This window comes from Carcharodon carcharias, chromosome 18, assembly GCF_017639515.1.
Source record: "Carcharodon carcharias isolate sCarCar2 chromosome 18, sCarCar2.pri, whole genome shotgun sequence".
Lineage (NCBI taxonomy): Eukaryota > Metazoa > Chordata > Chondrichthyes > Lamniformes > Lamnidae > Carcharodon > Carcharodon carcharias.
In genome coordinates this window covers 82422146-82434262 of record NC_054484.1, presented here as the reverse complement: position 1 = coordinate 82434262, position 12117 = coordinate 82422146, and positions in this window count along the sequence as shown.

Sequence of the window (12117 nt, the reverse complement as noted above, 5' to 3'; positions counted from 1 at the left end):
GGGAGGGAGGAGGCGGGGAAGGTGGGTGTGTTTGTGCCCAGTCTCAGGATTCTCATCCTCGCACACACTCCCTCACTCTCACACACACATATTCCCTCACTCTCACACACACACACTCCCTCTCTCACACACACACTCACCCTCACTCTCATACACACACACTCACCCTCACTCTCACACACTCACTCACCCTCACACATACACACGCTCCCTCACTCTCACACACACACACACTCCCTCACACTCACACATACACACATTCACTCTCACACACACACACTCCCTCACTCTCACACACATACGCACTCCCTCACTCATACACACACACTCTCACTCTCACCCTCACTCTCACACACACACACTCCCTCACTCTCACACACATACGCACTCCCTCACTCACACACACACACAATCCCTCACTCACTCTCACACACACTCCCTCACTCACTCTCACACACACACTCCCTCACTCACTCACACACACACTCCCTCACTCTCACACACACACACACTCCCTCACTCTCACACACACACACTCCCTCACTCTCACACACACACACACACTCCCTCATTCTCTCACACACACTCTCTCACTCTCACACACACACATTCACCCTCACTCTCACACACACACACTCACCCTCACTCTCACACACACTCCCTCATTCTCACACACACACACTCCCTCACTCTCTCTCACACACACACTCACTCACTCTCCCTCACAATAACACACTCACTCACTCTCCCTCACAATAACACACTCACTCACTCTCCCTCACAATATCACACTCACTCTTTGCAGCTTTAGTAATAAAGCCTAAACTTCTCATGTTTCTCTTCCTAACTCTGCCTCCTTGTCGTTCATAACAAATAATCTGGTGAACCTACAAAGCCCCCTTTCTATTCCTTTGATATCCTTGCTATTTGAGGGTGCTCAAAACTCCCCAGTCAATTCCTGCTATGGTCTTTCACAACCGGCACTTAGTCACTCACCCCGCACCTGCACGTTTGGAGATTTTCTTGCTGACCAGGAGTTTGGGACGGCTGTGAAGGTGGCAAGATATGCTTCCCCTTGGCCCTGCCTAACAATCCAGCTGCTCTGGGTCTGGCTGTTGCTGCAAACGCCGCTTCTCCTGGCCTTACGGCCTGCTCCACGATCTTGACTCTTGTAGTCCTTTAGTGGGCCAGTGCCTGCATGGGAGGGTGAGGGTATGGCCAAGGATGGGCTACGTCACCCAGAATGCACTCTGGTTATCAAAACAAATGGCCACTTGGACTCAGGCTCTCGCTCCAAAAACCCCTTATACTACTTTGTCCCAGAGCCAAGCACAGCTTGTATGCAAGCACCTTGAGGCGTGAGGCAGCCACTTGAGAGAGGCAGTGGTGCCCAACCCTGGGCCGCCCAAAGATACAGGCCCCGGTGATTAGCATCGTGTGCAGCCCCCTCTCCCGGGCCCTGGGCACAGGCTCTGGAGTTGACTGATAAAGCTTTGAAACAAACAAATAAGGCTTAACAGGATTAGTGTTGAAGCCAATAATAGTTAAAAGTTTTGCTGTAATCTCATTTGGAATTGGGATTTGGCCAATTGCCTTGAGACACAGCAAATTTTAACGAGAGAAGCGGATTGAAAATCCCATTTGGAATTATTGCTGTACACTAATTGCTGTATTTTGGAAGGGCCAGTATTGAGATGTATCAGAGAGTAGGGCTGAACAAAACCTACCTTACTGACCTTATCAACAGTTTCACTAGACACTTGTATCTTCTTAGCAGCTCAAAAATTTGGAGTAAGTGGGAAAGGCAGTGAAGAGGGATTGAATACCAGTGCTGCTCACTCCCCTTGGACAGCACTCCTTCATCCTCATTCCTTAAGCAAAAAAGCTAAGACCATATTTATCTTAAGGCATGCAAGACATGGTCCCTTTAACTCTCAAGATCTCACTTTGTGCAAGCACAACATTCTTGATGAGTTTGATGTATTTAAGGTGGGGTAGGAAGTATCTATTTATCCTTGGAGAGGTGGGGTTATGATGTAGGTGAGACTTTTTGGCCTTAAGGTCAGGTCAAGGTGACGCAGCCAGTGATGGAGGCTGATGACCAGGGCTTGGTGAGGCAATACCTGAGGTCCAGCAGTTTTGCAGTACTCCAGGGAACTGCTGATGATTGACGACCAGGCTCACTCAATAATGGGAGGAAAAGGCTTTTCACTGGCGGCTAGAAATATCCCCTTAGGGTTGCCAGCCATCCAGGATTGTCCTGGCATCTCCGGGAATTTAAAATTAATCTGGGAACAACCCAAAATAAAAAACAGAGGACCACTGATAAAACTGTGTTTTTCAATCTTGTTCAATCGGTATGAAAATATTGGAGATGGGAGGATAGGCTGACTAATCAACAGCAAAAATCGTCCAATCAAATAACAGAGTGCTTGTTTTTTATTTGCCATGGGTATGTGATCGGCCAATGGTGTGAGAGTTAGGGCAGGGCAAGTGGAGGCAAAAGGTCATGTGATGATCCAGCAACATATCCAACCAAAGTTGGGAGCCTAACCTTCCCTATCATCATCTCACCTCTTTTAGCTCCTCTTGGTAACTAAGATGATTCAAACTGGGAATTAATTCTGTGGCCCTTCTCTGCATCCTCACCAAAGCCTCGAGCTCCCCTTTCATGTGAGGAGAGCAAAACTGGACACAGTAACCCAAATGAGACAACATCAAGGTGTTGTACAAGAACATAATACTGTCCCCCTCTAACATTCAATTGTCCTATCAATAAACCAGAACATCCAATTCATTCTAGCTATTGCTTCACAACATTGTGCATGATCTGTATGCACTAAAAAGACCAGATCTCTTTCTTTCTCCATTACTTTAATGCCTTTCCCTGAAGGGTCTCTGTATGTTACATGCAAAAAATACTTTTAACTTTTTATTTTTATTTTATTATATTTTTAACTTTTCCATGTTAAACACCATTTTCCAGTCATGAGTCCAATCTCCCAACACATTAAGATCCACCTGAAACAGATGATCATCGCCTACAGTCCTGACATTTACACTGACATCCTGATCTCGAACAGAAATCCCAACCCCAATCCCTGTGGGACACCACTGGTGACCAGTCTCCACACAGATCCAAATCAATCATCAACTATCTTATGCCTATGTCCTTCTGGCCAGTTCTCAATCCATCTCACCATATTACCAGGAATAAGCAGAAGTTTCGATCTTGTAGAGAAGCCTCTTGTGGAGCACTTTGGCAAAAGCATTTTGAAAGTCTAAGTGGACAACATCTATTGGGCTTCCCTCATCATCCACCTTAATGACATAATCAAACAACGTAACCATATTTGTAAGGTGTGGCCTCCCTTTTTGAAGGCATGTTGGGTCGTCCTGAAATTTTCTTCTCTATCCAAGTAGTTATATATTGCAATGCTAATGATTGGCTCGCGCATTTTTCCTCTTATCCTTGTCAAATTAATGGGCCTATAGTTATCCGGATCTGTCTTTCCTCTTAGTTTAAAACAAGGACTACACTAGTCTCAGTGTGCAGTGAACTATTAAAGATATGCGAAATTAGAGGATCACCCAGCACGTATCCCATCCCCCTGACCACCCCTGGATGGATATCATCTGGCCCGGCTGCTCTATTAATTCTCAGGTCCCTAATTCTATCCAAAACAATTTGTTCATCGGTTTTAATATTAACAGTTTTATTATTAACTTTAAATTCTAGCAAATAGGCATCATCTTCAAGAGATGCAAAGTCTTTGTTTAATATTTCTGACATACCCAGTGAGGCATTAGCAACCTGACTTTGAGAACCTTCAATGGCCGAATACAGTCTTTGATAATTCCGTAACTTAAAAAGCTTTTCCAATTACTACCACAATAGTTATTGGTTTTAATTTCCATGACCCTTTAGCTGATCAAACAGTGCTCTTAACTTTCTTTAGCTGTTCCAATAATTAACTCTGATTAGTTGTGTATTAGATATCTGTTAGTTTGTACCTCACTTATCTTTGTCCACAATCAGTTAGCTAATGTGGCTTGGTCTAACCACACTCCCATCCTTCCATGGAAATCCGTTTTTTTCATGTTGTTCTTAAAAACTATCCATTTATTCCTGTGCTTTAAAACTCAGGAGACAGAGGAAGGAAAATGCAAGATGAGTCACACTTGTATTTCCAGCGCGAGAGACAGAATCATATCGGTTACACGGCTGAGGAGACTGTGCATCATTAGCCTTGGTTTTACTGCATTCAGAACAAGTGTGAGGTATTGAATAGCAGACTTATTTAAAAACTCTCTGGCACCACTTTTCTGTGTGGTGTAACAGATGACCCAATGGGTCATTTTTGTCCTGCCAGATCATATGTGAGTGACGTGATGGTGACTGTATCTATTGTTGGGAACACGAAAAGAAATTCAGTAGACCCATGTCCAGGAAGACATTGCCCATAGGCACTTGTTTTGCAATGATGCTCATTCCTCATAATTGAAATCCAGAGACAAGGGCCTGTGCCATGCTATAGTAACCTTGTGCCCATGGTAATCTTGTGGCTATGTGGTAGCACTCTCATCTGAGTCAGAAGGTTGTGGGTTCAAGCCTTATTCCAGAACCTTGAGCACAAAATCTAGGTTTAGTCTCTAGTGCAGCACTGAGGGAGTAAAAGATCCCATGACACAATTTTAAGAAAAGCAGGACAGTTCTACCAGGTATTCTGCCTAATATTTATCTCTTAACCAATCTGATCATTATCACATTGCTGCCTGCAAGTATTTTGCCACATTTCCTACACTCTAGAATGAGTTGATTGGCAGTGATTTGCTTTGCAGGGTCCTAAGGTCATAAAATATGTTGGATAAATGCAAGTCTTCCTTGTGGAGAGAAGTCAGGCTAATATTTGAGGCATGGCATGGCACTTCTTTTGAAACTGCCCAAAACATTAACTTGTGATGAAATTCGCATTTTGTGAGATGGCAGAAGGCAGGAGCGGTGGAATAGGGGTGGGGGGTGGTGGGGGGTAGTATGTGTGAGCTGTTGTCTGCACTAACTTTTGTTTCCAAACCTGTATTTTTTGAGGCAGTCCCTGACTGATAAATAAAGTTTGTTTCTGAGAAAAGGGGCGTTTTAAATTTGGATTCCTGGCTGCGACATCAGACTTCTGGGAAATCAGGCTATGATCTCAGGTTGCTAAGAAAACAGAAGCTGATTGAGGAAAAAGCACAGAACATTCAGAGATCAGATTTCAGCAGGAGGTCAAAGCAGGCAGGCTGTGGGAAGTTTTGAGTGAGAGACAGCTGAAAAGAGTAAAAACCTGAAGACTGAGTTTAGCAGCAGTGATAATGAAATAAAGTTTTTTTTTATTCATTCATGGGATGTGGGCATCGCTGGCTAAGCCAGCATTTATTGCCCATACCTAATTGCCCTTGAAGAGGTGGTGGTGAGCTGCTGCATTCTTGAACCATTGCAGTCCACCACCTTCTCAAGGGCAATTAGGATGGGCAATAAATGTTGGCTTAGCCAGTGATGCCCTCATCCCATGAATGAATAAAAGTTTCTTTACTACTGTGGTTTCAGTTTTTGGGAGGGTCTGATTAACCGCTCCACATCGTCAAGGCTGTTCTGAACCGAGCTAAGAAGTTCTGCAGAATTGCATCCTGTTGGTGATGACCATATCCATGGAACTCAATGGAGTAAAACTGCTGTTGGAGGCCATTTGATGACCTAATTCTGCATGGAGAAATGTAGTTGAACTCTACCTGAGGAAGACAGAGTTGTGAAGGACTTGGTGGCTGATGGTGGTGCCATATGTGCCAAGGGGACTGCCGGTAAATCTGTGAGATGTCTTTTTGTTATATCGGCTATTTAGAGCATAATTTATAATTTCTGTGGAGTACAATTTACCTATTAATTCTTGTTTATGTTGATTTTTATTTGATTATTAAAGTAAAAGTTACAAAATGTGAAACCTTGCCCATCATTTTCTTCTGTAGGGGTCACTTGGTAACTTGAGTACCTTTGGGTTCTTGGTCTCCAAGGGGATCATAACAATGTCTAATTCTCTCTGCAGGACCTGCTGCGTTTCCACCGTTTGTAGAAATTCACCCTTTGTTTGGATTTGTCTTGATGCAGCAGATACAGGAAATTCAGGGAGGAAGCAATTCCACCTGATATCCCATTCTTTTAGATTAGTGGATGGGAGGAGAAGCAGGCTCCCTGTCAGGGGCTACACTCCCGCCTGTCTAGTCTCCTGCTATCTGCCATGCTGAGTTGTCCCAACAACTCCAGCCATCCCAACAGGCAAGTTTGCCCCAGAGATATTGGCCTAGATTTTCATCACCAGGGTGGGTAGTGGGAGATGGGATATGGCCATCGCTGGCTAGGCCAGCATTTATTGCCCATCCCTAATTGCCCCTTGAGAAGGTGGTGGTGAGCTGCCTTCTTGAACTGCTGCAGTCCATGTGGTGTAGGTACACCCACAGTTCCAGGAGGGTGTTCCAGGATTTTGACCTCATGCCCCCTATGCCAAGGTATGGCACTTCCGTGTCCATTAACCCACTTTATGCTGTACAGATGAACCCTACAGTGACAGCAGCATGTGTAAAAAAGCTTCTCATTAATTTCCACTATATCGTTTCAAAAAAAGTCGTTTCACTACAGGGCAATAAAAGTGTCAATCATCCAGGCCCCTGTCAATAGTAGAAACACCCTTGAAACCACTTAACCTTGTGTAAATAAACATTGTGAAATTGATAACAGAGATCAGAGAGCTAGAGCTGTTAATCAGGCAAGATTTTCTCTAGGGTGTAGCTGCTTCAATAGGAGCAATGGATTTCTGGGCTCTTGGCCAAGCCTCATTATGTAAGCTTGGCTGAGAGCCCAAACATCCAGCCTGCACCCTTTAAAGACATTCCCAAAAATCAGACAGCCCAGGAAGAGGATCAAGAATCCGAGTATCGAGGCTTGCCCGCCATTTTAAAGGGTTCCTGAATTATCCTAACTCAGTGAAAATCCAGCCCTTCAAGTGTGAAATTCTGTTTCAGATCCATCATTTATACAGCACAGGAGACCACTCGGCCCATTCTATCTGTGCTCATCGGTACTGGTATCCCATTCCCTTCTCCACTCCCCTGCAAATCTTTCCTTTTCAAATATTTACCCAATTCCTTTTTGAAATGACCATTGAATCTGCTTCCTTTTCAGGCAGTGCATTCTAGATTGTAACAACTCACTGCTTAAAGAAATATCTCCTCAGCATCCCCCCACCCCTGGCCATTCTATTGTTAGTGCAAAGAAGGAATGAGCTGCTCATAAAACAGTGATATTCCATCTAGTTATGCTCGGAACGCAGTATGGTGTATCTTTCTCCAGGATCAACCAAAAATATCCTAACTAACTGAACACAAACCAATGGTAAGGTCTGTGGAACACATGGACTGAGTCAAGATAATGCCATCCTATTTGGGGATATGACAAACACCCCCAGGGTCCAGCACCATGCGCAGTCAATCTGTTTACACATGAATATACTGACTACAGCTTTTAGTAACCCAGCCAGAAGTAGGGAATCATACATCACAGAAGGAGGCCTTTTGGCCCATTGAGCCCGTGTTGTCTCACAGAAAGAGCTATCCAGTTAATGCCACACAGCCCTGCAAATTTCTCCTTGTAAATATCTGTCCAATTTCTTTTTGAAAGTTACTATAGAATCTGCTTCCACTGTCCTTTCTGGCATTACGTTCCTGGTCATAACAACTGTTGTATCTCCTGTCTGGTTCTTTGGTCAATCATTTTAAACCTGTGTTCCTCTGTTTACTGACCCTCCTGCCATTGGAAATAGATTCTCTTTGTTTTATCAAAACCCCTCATGCATGGACCTGACAAGGAAGGGGAGCAGTTCAGGGAGTGATATTGATCAATCTGATAGATAGTGAATATTTACAATATTGATCAATGACAGTGAAAGTGGTTGGCAATGGTCAATATAACACTGTTAGAGGGTCAGTTCCATTAGTCTAAATAATTAAGTATTGTTATATAACACTCACACTCATGGATTATTGCTGTTATTGAAGTTCTTGTGTCTTGGTGGTGGATTCCCCTGAGCAACAGCAGGTTCCCAAAGTTCAACCTGAACGGTCATCTGGAACAGCCCCAAAAGAAGGAATGAGGCTGATTCTGCCTTCAGCTGTTTGGGCCCTAAACTCTGGAATTCTCTCCCTAAAGCTCTTTGCCTGTCTCTCCTCCTGAAAACCTACCTCTCTAACCAAGATTTTGATCACCCGCCCTAATATTTACTTATGCGGTTCAGTGTCACATGTTGCCCAATAAAGTTCCGTGAAGAGCTTTGGGATGGCTCGCAAAGGCACTGCATAAATGCAGGTTTTAGTTGTTGTACCAGCCGCCCATCGGGCCATTAGGGGGGAGCTGACCACGTGTCAGCCTGGACGATGACTATCGACATCACCATGACGATTGGAAGTTCTGACACCTACTCAGCAATCTCCTGGAAAATAATTAGCATCAACAACTAGAAACGTTGGAGTATCTTATTTTCTTGAAAATAATTGCACTTCTGAAGAGTTGCCAGGGTTTGTTTTGAGATCAGATTTAGAACATGGCTGTTTTGCACTTGCTGTCATGACCCAGCCAACACCATGTGATCTTGGAAGGGAACTTTTCAATTGGTTATTTTTAATTTGGAAGTGATGTCATGTAATGTTTCATCTGCCAGCCCTATTTATAACTCCAATTCCCAAGACGTCATATTGACAGTGACAATTGACCTTGGCAATCTTCTCAAATTGAGCTGATAATATTGGCTGTGAGCTGGGGGGTGGGGGGGTGGGGTTGGGAGTAGACAACAGCAACTTTAATGTAATGAGACCTCTCAACATGCTTCACAGGATTATCATACAGGATTTGATCTCAAGTCAAGTTAGGAATGTTAGGGCAGGTGGCCAAAAGCTTAAACCTTAAGGGGTTGGTTTTAATCTTAAAGGAAGAAAGTCGGATTTAGGGATTGATTTCTAGAGATTAGGGGCTGGCCAGCTATAGGCATGACCGCCAATGGAGGAACAATGAAAATCAGCCAAGATTGGAAAAGTGCAGAGATCTTGCAGGATTGTAGAGCTAGAGGAGGTTACTGAGATAGGGAGTGCGGGTTTGTCTGACCTTTCTGTGTACAAATTGGCTGTTGTGTTTTCCTCATTACAACAGTGACTACAAGAGTACTTCATGTAGTATAAGGGTCTGGCACATATAGGGTTAACGTGGGACTGAGTACAGTACCACCCACACTGATGTAAGAAGCACATGACCCGCATCCAGGGTCAGTTGAGTGTTGGACAGACCCATCTGTACCAGGAAGCATGGAGACAGCTCCTAGCTTGTACCCTTTACTGTACATTTGTAAATAGTTCTGAAAGTCAATAAAGACCTACAGTTAAGCCACATGTGACTACGAAGACTTCTTCAGACCTACCAAACTGTAACCAACACCCTACAGCACTTCATTGGCTGTAAAGCACTTTGGGATGTCCTGAGGTAAGGCAGCTGCTATATAAATGCAAGTGTGTTTTTCTTTGTATCTCTCTGAACTATTTGCACAGCTTCACTCATGCTCATTACTGTTTAACTGCCAGTAACACCTATTGTGAATGCTTTTTTCTTCTTCCAATGGGATATGGGCATCGCTGTCTAAGCCAGCATTGTGAATGATACCATTTCTGTTCCTATTGCTTACCGCTATCCATAATGGATTTGGTCTTTGGGCATCTTTACCTTCTAGGAGAGCTCGTGCCAAGTTGGACACTAGGCTGTTTGACAGAAAAAATATTACACTGTGTAATGCAGAACTTATGATTCTGTTGTTAACTGGGTCATTGGTTTATCTTTTTAGGCCACACAGCCTAATTCATAAGGTGGTGGCTGTCTGGTCATTCAGAGTTTAATTGCTTTTCCGTCAGGAAATGTAGTGATTGATTTTGGGTTCCAGTTGAGAATAATACTTAAGATGGTTTTATACCTGAAATAAAGCATGGTATCTGAATATTTGGACCAAATGTTTAAAGCAGCTGTCTAGAGAATACTCTTTTTTATAACAATTGATATGTTATGAGCAAAAGGTGGTGAGAAAGTGCACACCAATAGGGGGTGCATATTATATGTAACACTTTTAACATATTATAAATCAGATAGACATTAAACTAAACCAGCATGTTCAAATGAATATAAAAGGTTCTGTGGCATTATTGGAAGAAGCTTTTCCAGTGGGTTGGGCTATCATTTCCCCCTCAACCAACACCAACAAGCCAATGAGATGGTCATTCATTTGCTGGGACTGTGATGTGCTTAAATTGGTTACCACATTTGCCTTTATCACAACAGTGGCTGTATTTCAAAAGTAATTAACTATCTGTGAAGCACTTTGGGGTACCCTGACAAAGTGATAAACCACAATATAAATGCAGATTTTTTTCTTTAGTGCTGTGTCCCTTCTTAAATTCCAATGCAAGATACACGAGTTCATAATCCAGGTTGACACTGCATTGTTGGAGGGGCTGGCTTTCATGATGACATGTTAAACCGAGGCTCCACCAGTCCTCTCAGGCGGAAATGAAAGATTGCTATTTGTAGGCCAGTTCGCATCAGTGCCCTTGGCAATAATTATCCTTCAACTTTAAGGGAAATGGTGGCGTGGTGGTAATGTCACTGGACTAGTAATCCCAGAGGCCCAGACTAATGCTCTGGGGACAAGGATTCAAATCCCATCATGGCAACTGGTGGAATTTAAATTCAATTACTAAATCTGGAATTGAAAGCTAGTCCCAGTAATGGTGACATGAAATTATCAATTATTGTAAAAACCCATCTGGTTCACTAATCTGCCATCCTTCCCTGGTTTGGCCTACATGTGATTCCAAGCAGTGGTTGACTCTTAACTGACCTCTGAAATGCCACTCAGTTTGAAGGCAATTAGGTATGGGCAATAAATGCTGGCCTTGCCAGCGATGCCCTCATCCCATGAAAAAATTTAAAAAACTAACCTCAGTAAGAACAAATCATCTGATCATGTTTCTTCCACTGCAATCCTGACAATGTTTGAAAAGTACTTCATTGGCTGTAAATTGCTTTATGATGTTCTGAGGTTGTGAAGGGTGCCACAGGAATGTAAGTCTTTCTTTTTTCTTGCATCCACACCGTTCAGAAAGTAAGTATAAAATCAACTTTTTAAAATAAATTCCAGATTATAGATTAGAAAGAACAGTAAATGATTTACAATGAGTTTCATTCAACTCCATAACCCTCTGGCACTGCAAACAATCAAGTGGGTGGGCGGGTGGTAGCTTATGGCTGATTGACAGTTGACATGATTTCCTCACTTCGGCAGGTACAGGATGAAAGTCACAAACAGCAGAGGCCATTCTACATTACCTTCATAGACCTCACCAAGACCTTTGACCTTGTCAGCAGAGATGGACTCTTTAAGCTGCCCGCCCAGACTCCTGGGCATCATTTCTTCATTCTACGAGAACATTCACAGCTTCATCAGTTACAATGGAGCAACATCAGAGGCTTTCAAGGTCAGCGGTGGGGCAAAGCAGGGCTGTGCCCTGGTGCCAACTCTCTTTGGTATATTTTTCTCTATGCTGTTATTGGATGCTCTCAGTGACTCAAATATGGGTCCCACCTGTACACCATAGCCGACAGATAGCTGTTCAACTTGGGAAGACTGCGTGCCTAGTCCAAAGTGCATAATGACCTAGTCGGTGAGTTACTGTTTGCTGATGACGCTGCACTGGCATCCTACACTGACGCTCACCTGCAGCAGCTGTAGATCTGTTCTCCCAGCCTACAAGGAGCATGGACTGACAATCAGTGTCAGGAAGACTTGGGCCACAAGGCACAGACTCCACCTTCCATCAACACTGACAACCTCACTCTGGGGGTTGTCAACAGCTTCACATGCTTTGGATCAACACCTGTCCCTCAATGCCGAAATCAGCACCAGGATTGCCAAGGCCCCAGCTGGCATGTCAAAGTTGAGAAGTCGAGTGTGGACCAAACAACAAACTTACTGAAAATACAAAGCTCTGTGTGCGCCA